The 16,169-nt window shown below is 34.8% G+C and overlaps 1 pseudogene; it reads left to right on the top strand.

Annotated features, from left to right (window-relative positions):
- The first annotated feature begins 220 nt into the window (after nt 1–220).
- LOC137400909 (serine/threonine-protein phosphatase 6 regulatory ankyrin repeat subunit A-like) lies at nt 221–15,952 on the top strand (annotated as a pseudogene).
- Nucleotides 15,953–16,169: the final 217 nt, after the last annotated feature.

Raw genomic sequence — 16,169 nt, 5'->3', positions numbered from 1 at the left:
GAGTCGCTGCTTCTTGTATAAAAGGCAAAAGTAAAAATGGGGAGAAATTGGCAAAACCAGCATTAAAAGTTTTAGGCCAGATAAACTACTCACTTTGTTTGATTGTAACCAATGATGTTGTTGACAAGAAGTTTAGAAAAAGAAAAACTTAATATAAATATTCATAAAATTTTGGTGGTTTTAGAAATGAATGTGTTTTTCCGACCATATTGTTGTAGAAATGACATTCCGGCTGAGCAAAATCTTTAAAGTGTTAGACAAGCATGATGCAAACACACCCACACAGGTCAAGGATCTCCTTGCAACAGGAGTGGATGCTGAAATGGTGGACGAGTCTACTGGTAAGACCTGATGTACTTTCTGTTTTCTTTATAAACTTTAAAGATAAATAACCATAGTAATCATTGTCTAAACTAAAGGTACTATTGATTCTCATATCAAACCGGACAGTGAAAGCTCTGGCAGAAACAGTTTATACATGTATATAAAACTTGAGTTGATATGAGTTGCTAGTTGAGTTTCTGGATGCCTCTGCTTCTTACTTGCTATTCAACTCATCAAGGATGAGGAAAGTCCGTTCATCATTCAAGTATACCCCTGTTGTGCAGATCCCGTCCCTTGTCCCAACAATAACCTTTGCGTGACCTCAGCCTGTTGGTGGCAGAGGAAACACTTCAGACACTCAGCCAATGTTAGTTCTTGTTAGTCTGATGATGGTGCAAATGAATGTCAGTTCTGTATACGTATTAGGCTCGTATGTAATATATCATAAGTTTTGTGCAGGTTGAAAAGATTATGAGAAAAGACAGCTTTAATTTCAAAGTTTTCATATACTACTCAGCGCATAGAAAGTGAGAGCGCCATTTTTCAAGTGTTTGTTGAAAATCGGACTTGATGCAATCAGACGAGAGCCAAATGAAAAATATTTTGCAGGCAGAGGGTTTGTGCACAAGATTGTAGAGCTCTTTGAAGCGCCGAGGGATGATGAGTTTCTGGAATCACAAATGATCCCGTCACTAGTTAGCCTGGTATCTGCAGGAGCTAACATCAACTTGCGAGACACTGATGGCAACACTCCCCTCCACCTCGCATTCATATTAGACTCTGGCGCTAAGGTAAACAATTTACTGTAGCAAAATGTTATATTTTTGTTAACGGTGTAAGCTCAGAAATATGCAAGTTTAAAAACATTTCTTCACGGAGATACTTGAATCCTTAATTTTGCCACTAGCCTCTTCCTCTTCAATTGCTACAGCTTTATAACAAAGAGCACCTGCTAGTGAATGACTCGGCTGTGGAGAACACCTGCCAGTGAGTGGCTAACAGGAAAGAGATACAAAGAGAGTGGTTTTATAGTTGTTTGTATTTGAACATTACATTTGAAAATCAATCATTTTTCTAAAACATACCAATAGAGTAGTTACATACATGTATGTTTTAGCATTTGTTACGGCTATTGGAATCCGGAAGGTTACATAAAAGGGAAACCTTTGCGCCAATGTGTTGAGATCTAAGTCTATTAAATATCCTATCAATAGTTAGTACAACCAATCCTGAAGACCGACTTGTAAAGTATTTGTGAGTCATTAAAGCAGACCAGTTTGTCTCCAACAGCAATTTTCTCAAAAATAGCAATCGATAAAATATTTACCGCAGTGTCAAAAGAGCAATCTGTTTATTTAGCTAATTTTATTATTACATATTATTTGCAGATAATAGATAATTTTATTGGGTGTCAGGGTGGCCTAGTGGTAGTATCTTTGAACGTCAACCATGGGGTTGGTTGTTTGAGTCCTGCTTAATGCCGTTCGGACAAAAAGCTCTCAGCAAGCATTCAACCCTAAATTGCTGGGTCTTTCGGATCTGGACCATAATTTGGAGGACCCGTGTAGCACACTGACAACGTGGGCTTGTTAAAGACCCACCTCTGCCCTTCACACATTGGAAAAGTGAAATAGCTATCTGGCTCTGTCAGACTGGATGTGCTGGAAATGCATCTCTTCAGGTTAATCTGACAGTTCTAGAAGTGGTATATACTGAGAACTGAGTAACCTCTTCTCTATCATACTGCTTGACCCAAGCATGCATCGCTAAGACGCAAGTCATTGTCGATTTCGACGAACAACCAGAAAAAAATTATCTGCAGATATAATATGCTTGTCATCCAAAACTGGTTTATAAAGGTTCTTTAAATATTTTACTGTATTCCATTGAACAAATAAAAAAATTTTGATTTAGTTTAGTGTGGCAATAACAAATAATAAAAAAGAAGAATTGGGTATTTGAGAGAGTAACTCCATTTATCCACAGATAAAGACCACATCAATCAATAGAAGGGATTGTTTGTTAAGCTCGTTGAACATAAACATAAGTTAAACATTGTCTTGGATGTTAACAACACTTTAGAGTAACTTACTGAAAAGAAGCACTAAAGCCCGAGTTAAATTAGATTTGAATTTTTAAAAATAAGAATCGCATATGGTATCATAGCAGCTGCAATGTTAGATGTGCACTCTATATGTACGAAATTGTAACCTCACATTTCTTTTAGAGTTGAAAGATAAATATTAAGTTGAGTTATGACATTTAAACTTTCTTAATTTAATTTTAATTTAACCCTTGAAGTTTTCTGTGATAAAAATCTGGTTGATGCCATCTGACCAGTTATAATTTTGAGGTTTTGTTTATAAGAGATTAATTCACATTTTCACCTAGCATCAAAATGTACAAAATGGAAAGAGAGTGTTTAGTCACCTACAGCAATGGCCGACAATGATAATTGGTAAATACTGAGATTGAGAACTTGACAATAAAAGCAACCAGATTCCAGAGAGTTCAACCTTCTATGCTCAATGCTAGTTTTGTTGCCAGTAGAATGCAAGTTATCAGAACTTACAGAAATGGGTTCATAGGCCAGCAGAAGTACATATATATTGCGGTTATCGCAAGAGTAAACTAAGATGCTGTATGACCTAGGTAGTGAATATGCTGCTGAAGTTGGGGGCAGATTTGACCATCCTAAATGAGAGTGGACAGAAAGTTGGAGACCTCATTTCTAAAACTACTGACCCTATTATGGTGAAAGCTCTTGGTAAATATTTATGTACCAATATGTACTCTATTAATCGCAGCCATCACGAAAATGCCGTAGTTTGGAATCTCTTCATTTCGATGACATACTCAAACATTGTGGTTACTGTTTTGACACGTGATGTTATCCCGTGAATTGAAAGACCAATAAAAGGCTCAATATAAAACATCTTGCAGCACTAGTTTATGACAAACGCTTCGGGTTATACCGAAAAACCCATATTAAATATAGATGCTCGCTACTTTACAGTTTTGTTTCGGCTTGGTCTAATCATCTAGTCGCAATCTGATCATGTGAACCATACTTCTTGCCAAATAGCGCGAACGATTTCTGCAGCATTTTTCAACTATCACAGGTGGCTAACAGGCTCCTTATGTTTATCAGAAGATAATATGCAACCCCTCAAGCTAAGGTTAAAAAACTAAACTAATTTTTAGGCTAGGTTTTGAGATATCAGTGCTCAAAGTGTCAGCATTACAATAATAATGAAATAGACGTGTAAGGGCCATAGACATGGTTTTATTGAATGCGTGAAGTATATTTGTGAAAATATTTTGGCGAATGAGGTTGCATGAACGTGTAAACAGAAAGCATCGTGTTCAGCTTCGTCCCATTTAAGCAGTTTTGGGTTTCACATCTTTCATTCACGTTTTTGTGATGGCTGCGATTAACTGTTCGTTTTTTTTAGCTTTTAAGAGCTTGTAATCACATTTCCACATATTATGCACCTACAACACAGCAGAGTAAAACAAAGTAAATCTTTTGATACCAAATAACTGTAATGTGAATTTTATTGCAAATCAACCTTTAAAAGAAAATGCACTTTTTGACTTCCCACAGCGACAATAGACTTACTGACCTGAAACTCGCCAGCCCAAGTGTAGACCACTGCACATATTTCAAAGCAATGATAAAAGTTTTTTCTTGTGTTGGGATTGATAAAATATGTCAAAATTTTTAAGAGCCGACAAAAATTATATTAAATATGTTCTTGTCTGTGCAGGTGCCATGATACCGGGACTATGGCATGCCGTGGAATCAGATGACTATGAAAAAGTAACTATAATGCTAGAAGGGTGGTCAAAGATAGACATTTCAGTTGACGGAGTCTCGCTTATTGAAAGGGCTAAGGAGAAGGGAGACCAGGAGATCATTACAGCGCTTCAGGTTAGCCACTAAATAAGAATGACAGTTTTTGACAGGTTCTTGTTTGAATAAGCTGAGAATTTGCACCAAAAACAGTCTAAACATAGTCTCTCTTCATGTTTTCAAGCTTGTGCAATGCAGGTTAGGTAGCCTTCTCTGTTAGTATATTCTTATATTTACTGCATATTGTTGCTACTAATTCAGAAACAACCAAACTCTGGTTTAGCTAATGACCTAGTAACACTGCATGCATGATATATAGCTCAAAGTAGTGAACACCTATAATACTAAATACCACTTTGTCAGTGTGTCTGTCTGTTAGTTTGCATGAACGCTATGAGTTTCCACATTTTTGGTTAATTTTATCCAAACCACTCATACAGCATGCTGCACGGATGCTCCGTGACTTTTGCCAGTTTGCTAAAATTATTTGGTTTCAAAACTCGGTCTGGTTCTTAAGAAAACTCTGTCTGATTCTTGGTTTTGTATTGGTTTCAAGTATTTGGAGTTGTGACGTCTTTATAAGATAAAATTTAATTGTTCTCCTGGTATAGTGTAAGAAAAGACAGACTGTAACATCATTCGATTTATTCGATCGGCGATTCGATCGCTGTATTTTTATTAGTACACTATATTTATTGTAGCTTTATAAAAAAATTCTGCTTCAGTTTACAATTTTAGACAAACATAATTCATATTTATATGTATAATATACATATATAAATTATATATATATTCTATATATAATTTATATTATATATATAATTAGGTATATATAATATATTATATACATAATTCATAAACAAAATTTATATTGATGAGTAAGGATAAAACTTGGTTCTCCATAGCTGATATATTCTAGCATAATATTTTTTTTCACCAAAGCCATCTCAAAATTACTAGTATTTAGTGTTTGTGATCATTGCCTACAAATGATCAAATTACAACTAGAATTATAAACAAACTATATCCATGCAGCTTTTGTGAGCAATGACGGTTTCATAAATGTGCACACCAAAATATGCATGAAAATGCCATGCCAATTTGTAGCATGCGTTAACAGATGTCAGAAATTGTTAACTAATTTGCTATTAATTTCTATTCAGAAGTTTTAAAAGCTCATAATAGTCGGTTGACGCTGTCACACTAAGACTAGTTCTCTCCTTTTGTTTAGAACTACTGGCCGACCAATCAATTCATCTACTCGGCGTTAGTTCAAGACACGAAAAAGATGAAGAAAATTCTGAAAAAGGAGAAGATAGAAGTGGATGTGAAAGACAAAAGTTTGATGGATGATGATGGAAATCCAATGGAGAACACACTACTAGGTTGTAATCATGGCCTTAGACTTACTAATAACGTAGATGGGTATTAGACTGAGCACATGAACTGAGTCTATTTTATTAAACTTGGAGATTTGGCTAGTCCTATAACACAATAACACAGTCTAGACTACCCTGATATGTTTGACTTGCCTAGACTTGCCCATAGTGTGCCTGCCTAGTCTAGACCTGCCCATACTGTGTCCGACTGGTCTAAACTTGCCCATACTGTGTCTGACTAGTCTAGACCTGCCCATACTGTGTCTAACTAGTCTAGACTTGCCCATACTGTGCCTGGCTAGTCTAAATAGGCCCATACTGCCTTTGACGAGTCTAGAATTGCCAATACTGTGTCTGACTAGTCTAGACTTGCCCATACTGTATCTGACTAGTCTAAACTTGCCCGTATTGTGTCTGACTAGTCTAGACTTGCCCATACTGTATCTGATTAGTCAAGAGTTGTCCATACTGTATCTGACTAGTCTAGACTGGCCCATACTGTATCTGACTTGCCTATACTTGTCCATACTGTGTCTGACTAGTCTAAACAGGCACACACTGTTCCTAGACTCGCTCACATAGAACGAACTTAGACTCACAGTCACAGAAATGACCAAGTGTAGCGGGTTAGAATCAAATTTAAATATGTATATTTTTTATAATTTTAGATATTAAATAAAATTTAATGAGAAGTGTTTTCAACAGTAAACCTAATATAGGATGGCGGCAGCTTTGTGTTACAGTTGTGCTGCTGTGGATTTTTCCCTAGTCTTACCAACTTTGTTATAAAACTATTAAGTACCACTTTGTAGATGTTTTTGACAGAAATCAGAAGAAAGCCTAAGTAAGTTCCTCAGCAGTCGCTGCAAAGTAAAAAGGCACAGTCACAATAACTCTGTATATAATTCTAACCATAAGCATCTGTTTTAACTTTCATGTAGGTATTCTACTAGTATCCAAACAAAAAGATAATATTTAAAGTTGGTAAAAGTTACATACAAGTTTCAACGTACAAGTAGGTACGTAGATTCCTACTCAATACCTTTTAATTAATCCTAATTAACTTTCATAATGTCTAACTTGATTTATAGGAGAGTGCCTCATGCTAAATCTGTTTGAGTCGGCCCAGTTCTTGCTGGATAGAGGAGCGTTTCTCAATGAGCCTATACAAGTTGGAACAGTCAAGGAGCCTGTCTACTTTCATCTGATGAAGAACAACCCATCCATAGTCTATAGTCCCATGTTCTTGAGTCTCATTGAAAAAACTGACCTCAAGCTTGTCAAGAGATTCACGTATGTGTGTTTAAATACCTTTATACGTATCATTAGCTATCTTTATCATGCCTTCTGGCAACTTTGTGGGTTGTTTGTAAAATAACTTTTGAGTATTTGATAGATCAAAAGAGAGAATTTTAAGTTACTGTTTTTCAATTTTTGAGTAAAATTGAGAGTTGTCTGCACCTTAAGGATGTATCATTCACATTTTACAAGCTGTTAGCAAGTGCAAGAAACTAATAGAGGTAGTTTGGTTTAATTTTTCTTAATTGGCTGTATTATGTCAGCTGCTGGAGTTTGCAGATTTTTAATAGATTCTACTATTCCTTGATATTTCTCCATTATTAGCAACTGCAAGAGAATATAACTTCATGAAGCAGAATTTTACTGATCCATCTCATATCTTAATACGCTACCATCTGTTCTTTTAGGATTGATATTTTTTCAAATAATTGTAAAAATTTAAGCAACTCAATGAAAAATATATTATCATTTTCTAATAAAACATGTATAAATGAAAATAGAACTTTTGTGTTAAAAGGCAAATTTGCTTAAAATATATTTTGCCTTCAAAAAGAAATTACAGCAAGATCTGTTCAGTTTCATTTTTACTCAAATAGAAATTACAGCAAGATCTGTTCAGTTTCATTTTTACTCAAATAGAAATTAAATGTAATAAAATCCGAGTTTCAATAAACATCTTTTACTCAAGTATAAAACAGCATAAAGCATGAGCATAAAGGGAAAATAGTATTTATGTTTTCAGAGGGCCTCATCTATTTTATTGTCAGTTGTCAGTCACTTGAGAATTTATATCCTAATAGTACTGTAGCTAGGATAGAAACAGATTCTATCGTGGTTACTTTTTATAATTTGATTTTTAGAATAGTATAATTGTTTTGCTGGTTCTAAGTTATCTTAAAATTCATGTTTAGAGTTGGAATCCTCTACACTGCCTATACAAATGCCTGGCCTACAGAAGTCGTGGAAAAACTTTGTGAGTGTGGTCTGGACATATCACGCAGGAGTGAGGATGGCTTTACACTGCGAGACAACATCCTTGTTCAGGTAGAGAGCTGACAACTCTATCTCTCTTGCTGTCAGTCGTTTCGGCAATGATTGCCTCATGGTTTAGGCTTTATTGCTGACTTCCATGCAATCCTGTTTTCTATCTTCTCTTGTAATCTGTTTTGTCTAGTTCTTTTAACTTTATGTTCCACTTAGCTCCATCTTTCTATCTCAACTTCAGTCTGCCTTGACTCCTCTTTCCTCCGTAAGGTTGTAAACATAATAATTGTCTTGCCGATCGGTCATGGCCCATTCTGCGCACACGTTCCAGCCATCTTACTCCTTTCTCTAACAAAATGTTTGCTGTAAATAGGAGCCAGCCTGTCTTAGGAGTTCCGTGTTTTTGACTTTATTTTTCTAGGTGACAAACAGCTAGACCAACCCTAAACTTTAGCTACTGTGAAAAATACACTGAAACAGATTTACAGGTCGAGCCAGAGTTACGTTTATCTGTTCAACTGCAAAACTGTTTTATTAAGAAAAAAAAGAATGCAAAAAAATGCAAAATAAACCGCCTGAAGCAGACAGGAGTGTTTTAATAACTTATTACACTAAAGGTCCCCAACCAGGGAGAAACTTCCTCCTGGGAGGAATTTTGATTACACAAGGAGGAACAGAAAAGTATTTGATTTGATAAATCTTTAATTTATGACCTGCATGGCCGTGTGAGTTTGGGTTTCATCATTTAACATTTTGGTTTTATCTATAACACTAGTCGCTAATAATGAGCTACTAGTCAGAACCTAGATATATGCGAACACATCCATCCAGATTTTGATTGGATAGTAAGTTAACCTAGTCATAAACCATTTCACCGCCACGCCGAAGATCACGTATTGTTGTGTGCTGTATGCGTGCTGAATAAAAATTATATTATGTTGTTACATGTTTAGGTATGTACAATAACATGGGATTATAATTTGTATCGGTAGTTTTTAGTCATGTGAGTTAAAAGTACGTGGGAATCCAGTTTATGAAAAGACATAAGAGGGAACTGAATGAAAAAGGTTGTGAATCCCTGTCTTACACTTTATGACTTGATAAAACATAGCCATAAATGGTTGTGCAAGTTGATTAGCAGTTTGACAAAGATACCTGGCAATCAATAGTTTAATTATATTGGGTATAGGACATCTGTGGCTGAATATTTTTCATCTCGCTATTTGAATACTATTTGTTTTAATATTGACAACACAATGTTTACACTAAGCTGCCTATGAACTAATGTGGTTAATTCTTACTAATTGCAAATCTACATCATATTCCAGCATATCTTAGACGCTATATGTCAAACCATTCATTTGATTGGATTGAAATTTGCTTTTTTATGATTCTTGTATGGCATAATTTGAAGAAAAGAATGTCATTTTGAAATAAATGAAATTATTGCCAGTAAAATAATATATATAAGGTTGTTAATTACTGTCTACATGTATATCCTTTCTTCAGTGCAATGGTTTTCAGCAAGATTACAAGGCGATCAGAGTTGTAGAAGTAGTGTATATATATATAGATTTGACCTCATTCTCGACACATAGAATACCAGTACTATGACTAAAACTAAATATAAAAACTCAAACTATATGTAAAAGCTGAACCAATAACATAATTGTCAATTAATATAAGTTTTTGTTGTGACTTTACCTTTACTTACCTTACCTTTACTTTAGCGAAGTGAGTGATACAAATACTCCGTCCAACATACTCCAACTTAAATTTGGTTCAAATTGGCCTAATTTATATATATATATATATAATTTATATATATATATATATAATTTTGGTACCAGCATGAGCTGTAGAGCACTCGAAGCACATGCTGAGCTATCTAATAAAATAATTTTACCATTTTATAAGATCGCTTCAATTTTTAATTTATATATGTATAATTTATATATATATAGTTTATATATGTATAATTTATATATATATAATTTATATACATGGTCGCTATCTTTGTTTTATTTTCAAGTGTCACCATTATTTCTACTTTTACTTGTTAAAGTGTAATATTTTGAGAAAGTTCAAATCTTATATGTTAAAGTTACAGAATACGTTTTGAGAAATATTTTCTTAAATTTTATATCACACAATAAAAATTTGGCATATTGAGTGGATCATAAGTCAAGGTTTGGTCGTTAGTTTTATGTTTTTGGCATTTAAACACCATGTTTTAACAGTTTTGAAGTAGCAAAAATGGTGAAATTCTTCTCTCATCAAAGCTCATAGCATAAGAACTCAACTTGTTTGTTTATGATGTAGCTGTAAGTGGCACTTCAAAGATGTGTTTAAATTTTAACATGTCTTTGCAGGTTGCATTTTATCCAAGAAAGAAGCGTTTAGAGAAACTACAGTTTGTTGACCAGCACATCATCAAGTTAGCGTCTGAAGGTAAATTCTAACACAGTTTTTTATCTGAACAAGGGTTATATAAATATACAGTAAAACCTTTACAGACTACAGCCAAACCTCTACAAAAACAGTAAAACCTCTAAATACTACAGTCAAACTGCTACATACTACAGTCAAACTGCTACGTAATACAGCCAAACCTCTACATACTACAGTCAAACCTCTGCCTACTACAATCAAACACCTGCATACTACAGTCAAACCTTTGCATACTACATTCAAACCTCTAAATACTACAGTCAAACCTCTACATACAAGATTAGTTTGTTCCAACATCTCCGTATGTCAAAACTGTCATGTATCAGAGTATAATACTTCCCTAGTTGATGTGGTGATGGAGATATGTATAGCATATAAGTAACTTACTCTTATAGTTGATGAGCAACCCAAGTTTGCTTATTTATTATTATATTTATATATATATATTTAGTTTTTTCATTTTTCTTTTAATATTCATCCATCTTTTCATTTAAAAAGCTGTGATGTTTTTGCAAAGTTTTGAGCGCTGTTTTTTCAAAATTATGTAAAGCAAAGCAAAACATTTGCTGGAATTTTACATTAAAAATGCATGTGTCCAAGTATTTGTAATTAAAGATTTGATCACAATTTATTCTGGAAATACTCGTTAATCGATGCCGTCATTTCAAAAAGAAGCAGTATTCATACATAAATAATGTTAGCTAGGGGTTATTTTGTAAGAAAGTTAGCACTGTGTTTGTGAAATGTTGAATTGCTATCGTCTGTGATAAATTAAGGTTGTTATAGGCTATCAAACAGTTTAAACATTTAATAGCAGAATTGAATCAACCCGAATAATCGTAATATAATGCTGCTATTCAACAAAACCTTTCACAAAAATAGCTCAATGTATTGTCCAATTGGCTATTGATCTGGTACACATTTTTTAGGATTAACAACTCCAAAAGTTTTATTTGGAAACAAGATAACTTCTACATATTAATCTTTAGGTAACAAGGAAAAGCTAGAGGAGCTAGTAAATGGAGGTTACACTAGCATCAATGTCAGAGACCAAAAAGGACGACCATGCTCTTACCTAGCAAGAAAAGAAGGGCACAAAGAACTTTCTGATTGGATCGATTCAGTCAATGAAACATTCGTAAGTAGATACTGTCTTTCAGAAACCAACAGATTATCTTTTAACATTTGTTAGAAGCCAATTTTTAAAGATATCGATTGTGCCTTGACTGCTATATTCATGAGGCTGCTTATTGAAGAATCATTCAGTATCAAACTACCTACACATTCTACACATAAATCTTAAAGGAATTCATAGCTTTGAACATTTGTATCTTGCAGAAAAACATAACCATATTGCACGAGTATATCCGTCAGGCCAATTTGGCCAAAGCTCGTGAGCTGCTGACCGAAGAAACAGCATTTATCAAAGACCGAGCAGGACGGTCGTCTCTGCATATGGCCGTCTTGTACGAGAGACGATTCGTCATAAAGTTCCTACTCAAGGCCTACCCTGCGCTGATCCACCTCAAGGATGATGTGAGTTCATTTTTTGGTATAGCCAGTTATTTTATACATTGTTTGGCATATGATACGCTTGATACGCTAGAGACTCCTTGATACCTTCTCATTCCAACTGATACACAGTCTAATTAAGTAATTCCATTTGATCTTACTTTCCATTGGCTCAGCTCTTTTGGCATAACTCTGTTTGTTATTTCTATTGCTTTGGCAGCATAGCTCTTTTATGAGATTAAACTAAACAGCACACATCGCTAGCCTTCTGTCTTTCTATGTATCAGAATGGAAGGACAGCCATGCACTATGCTTGCGCTCTCTCAGATGGAGCAGACATCGAAGATGTGTTGGCACAGAACGGAGCAGACGACACCACAGAGGATGATGTGAGTTAAGAAAGAATCATACTAGTCAAATAGCATGATAAACTTCATGGATATCATATTAACTGTTTCAGTAATACTGCTCGTAGCTTTCACAAGCTTGGCAACACAAGTCTCTTCTATTCGATAGTTGAGCAGGTATATTAACCCTTTGACTGCCATATTATCCGTTGCGCCAAGTGCTACGGTGTTGCATTTTCTTTCACTTAAAAACTTGGCATTTTGTTTTGGCTCTTGCTCTGCTATCACTTGGTATATCTAGCCCAAATTAATAAAACATTATTAGAACCCTTTCAACAATAGAATATAGCCAATAAGACTGGTTTTGGGTAACCTCACAGCAAACCAGATGATGCCAAATGCAAAAAATGAATGTCTTTTGAAATAACAATACAACTGGCTGAGTTCTAGTTCATATTTCATAAAGGCTAGTTGTTTTAGTTTGCTGCTATAAATGCTACGATGGGAAACCATTTTGGAAAAGCTAGAATAAAATACTGCAGAGTTATATAAAGTAAGATGAGTATAATACAAAATGGAGCTCAAAAAACGTAAGATTATCTAACAAATAAATATATATCATTCAGAATATGATTATTGACAGGAGAAAACTTTCTAAGATTAAAGGCAATTAAAAGTTAAAGGCTCCAACAAAAACAGCTTTCAAATTTAAACTAAAAGCCATTGTAACAAAGCTAGACATAAAACATTATAAAAATGTATGCCTTTAAATAAAATAATAATAATAAAATGGTTTCGGATTATTGACTTTTGCAAATCGTTTTTTTATTGGTGAAAAAAACAATTACCCCGCAAAATAGCATTTCCATTTCATAAATGTATAGAGGTTTATACTGTGTTGGAACTCTGGTTAAGAAAGCTGTCACAAAGTTTTGAAAGTGTCGATAATTTTTAAAAAGTGCTTGCAACATCGCGATTAAGTGGGTGCTATTTTGCTGTTATTCATTTTTTTACCATTATTAATTAAATACTCGTCCCAACTATATAAAACTGCTGAATAGGCAATATAAATATATTTCTACTGTAAATATATCAGGTTTGTAAATATTTTGTAAACATATTATGCCCATTTGCCGGTACTTAAGTTTCATCGATTCTGAGCCATTGCGGATTCACAAAAATTGGCACCTGGGTTATTTATGCGTTTGGCCAAAATTTAAAAATGGCACCCAAAGGGTTGATATACTCTGTTGATCTTTACCATGCCTTAATTTAATATTTGCTATTCTGAAACCAGTTTCAAAAGTGTCCCATGGACTACAAGCTGAACGATGATGACAACTTCATCGACACGGAACGAAACAAGACATGTGCTTTTGACATCTACCTACTTGAGGTCTACCTCAATTTTGCTGATGGGATCATAGAGGACGACTTTGACTTGGTCAGAGGTAAATGAATCATCTCCGCAACATGCGTCTTACGTATTTGTTCACACCAGCAACTTGTGTGGGCAAAGTGATCCCACTACTCTTAGAAGTCTATTTTTAACTACAAATTGCGAGTGCTTGTAAAAGCTACAGAGCTAATATGAGTCACACAAAGGCAGTAGTATAGGAAACTTGTATTATCAGCATGATAATATACCATAGCTTTAGTAATAGCATGTAGCAATTCCATACATGATAGCAATCATGAGATCATATAGTACAGATGAGCACTAATTATAGCAACTATGTTACCATACAATACTTGGGATATTAATTATGTTATCATACATTATTTGAGATATCAATAATGTTACCATACAATACTTAAAATATTATCATGTTAACATACATTACATATGATACTAATCGTGTTACAATACAATACTTACAATACTAATCTTGTTACCATGTAAAATTTTTATAAGACTCAAATTACCATATAATACCGATGAGTCCAATCAAGTTACCATACAGTGCATATGTTATTAATCTTGTTGCCATACAATACTTATGATATCAATCCTGCTACTATTTAATTTTTAAGATAATTGTGTTACCATACAATACCTATGACAATGATCATGTTACCATGAAATAAATCTGCTAATCATAAAGCACCTAGGGTACTCATCACACGGTCATAAATAAAAATTTCATAAAGGAAATAACTTTTTACAGCTATTGTGAAAGTCATTTGTTGATTAAATAATGCTGTTTATGTAAGTAGTACACTGATTATTTAACCATACAAGTAGTCAGGACAACAACATGTAAATTGAATTGCCTAAAATATGGCTCTATGCGTAGCCCTATGTTAGATCGGACCAGTGGTTCTTTACCTGGTTTCGATTAAAACTTGGGAGTTCAGTGAGTCAGTCTCAGGTAGAGATCTCTCAAAGGCAACAGCGGAAGTCAAACTGATTTGCAAGGCCATGCCTTTATGAAACTATATGTAATTTGTTGTGAGTTCATGCATTGTTTTTGTCCTTTGAACATAGTAATGTTAATGCACCGTTCATTTTGTGCACCAGTAGAACATGTACCTGTATCGAATGTAAAAAAATCTATATAAATACATCTCAAAGTTTGTGTGTAAATGTCCTTCAGTATGTCCAACTATAGTTATTAAAGTATTGGAGTAAAGAATCCACATCACAGAGGATTTGATCTTTAAGCCTCCTGTTTACAGCCAATATGCTAAACCATTGAGCTACACAAGATTGTTAGATTCATTAGGTGATATGAGTTAATATCTGGGTGAAAATACCGCTATACGCTACACAACATGATTAACCGGCTCTAACGGCTATTATTAGTTAGTTACAGCCTACTCAAATTAGCCATTGACAATGTGCCAGGCTAATGGCAAGTGGCAGGCAAATACATCACCTGCCACTGTTTTATAAGCTGTTTTTAATACCTGTGCAAGGCCTAACATTTCGCTAGTTTTTCAATAAAGAAGAGCTCAGTGAAAGCTAGCAGTTAAGAACAACTGGATTAGACCCTGGAGCTGCGATGATAAGTGGCCAGTTGTAGCCATACAGTAACATTGACACTAAAACTGACACCAGATACTGGTATATAATGTTAGATACATTGCTAGTATGTACATTGTTAGATACAAGAGATGATTTGTATGAAGATGTGAAGATGTCAGATATAATCCCTAAGATGTACAGGAACACCCCTGGCAAACCTCCAGGCTTCTTACAATTATGTCTGGACAACCGCAGGGAGAACATTGCAAGGTACCTCATCAACAACGGTGTCAACATGTGGGAAGACGTTGTTGTAAGTCAAATCCCCGTAACTAGTGCCCTAACTACCACAACCGGAATTCAGTAGATTTACAAATCCTCAGTTGGGTAGATGTAATCATGGTTTTTATATTTTTTCAGTTCGATGGCAGCATCATGAAGTTTCCTGTGGCAGTAGAAAGAGCCAAGATGCTAAGGTTGAACGACTTCCTATCAAAAAAGGTGAGCAGTAGTCATTCAAAAAGATAATGTGAAACACGAAAGCTACAAAACATTAACAAACCTTGAATCAGCCATGTCCTTGCAAGTGATTATATATTAGTATTTGCAGCTGTGATATTGATATATACAAATGTAGATGCTTGCTTCTGTCAGTAGTTAAGATAATGAACTTGTTTGCATGCAGAGAAGGGACGACACCGATGAGGATGCAAAGTTCAAGGAGGCTGAAAAAACGATAAAAAAGGCTAAGGAAGGCTGGCAGGAAACGGAAGAGATGATATCTGATGATGAAGAAGCGGAAGGCAAGAGCAAATCTTGCACAATATTGTGAGAAAATGAACTTCATAAATTTAATGACAGACAGAAAAAATGATGGTCTAAGCTCCTTGCGTCGCTGTGGTAGGGAAAGGCCATCACCCACCTAGTAACGGTGTATCGAGACTATAATTTACCAAAGACATATTACCTCATTTTATCAGACATTTGCGACTTCATTGATTGCTTATGCGCTGGGTGAGTGCTTTAAGTATTCAAGAATCCAAAGGGCA

The sequence above is a fragment of the Watersipora subatra genome, chromosome 7 (assembly GCF_963576615.1).
Source record: "Watersipora subatra chromosome 7, tzWatSuba1.1, whole genome shotgun sequence".
Classification (NCBI taxonomy): Eukaryota; Metazoa; Bryozoa; class Gymnolaemata; order Cheilostomatida; family Watersiporidae; genus Watersipora; species Watersipora subatra.
The sequence above is the reverse complement of the archived record's forward strand: the minus strand, read 5'-3'. Positions and strand labels throughout refer to the sequence as shown.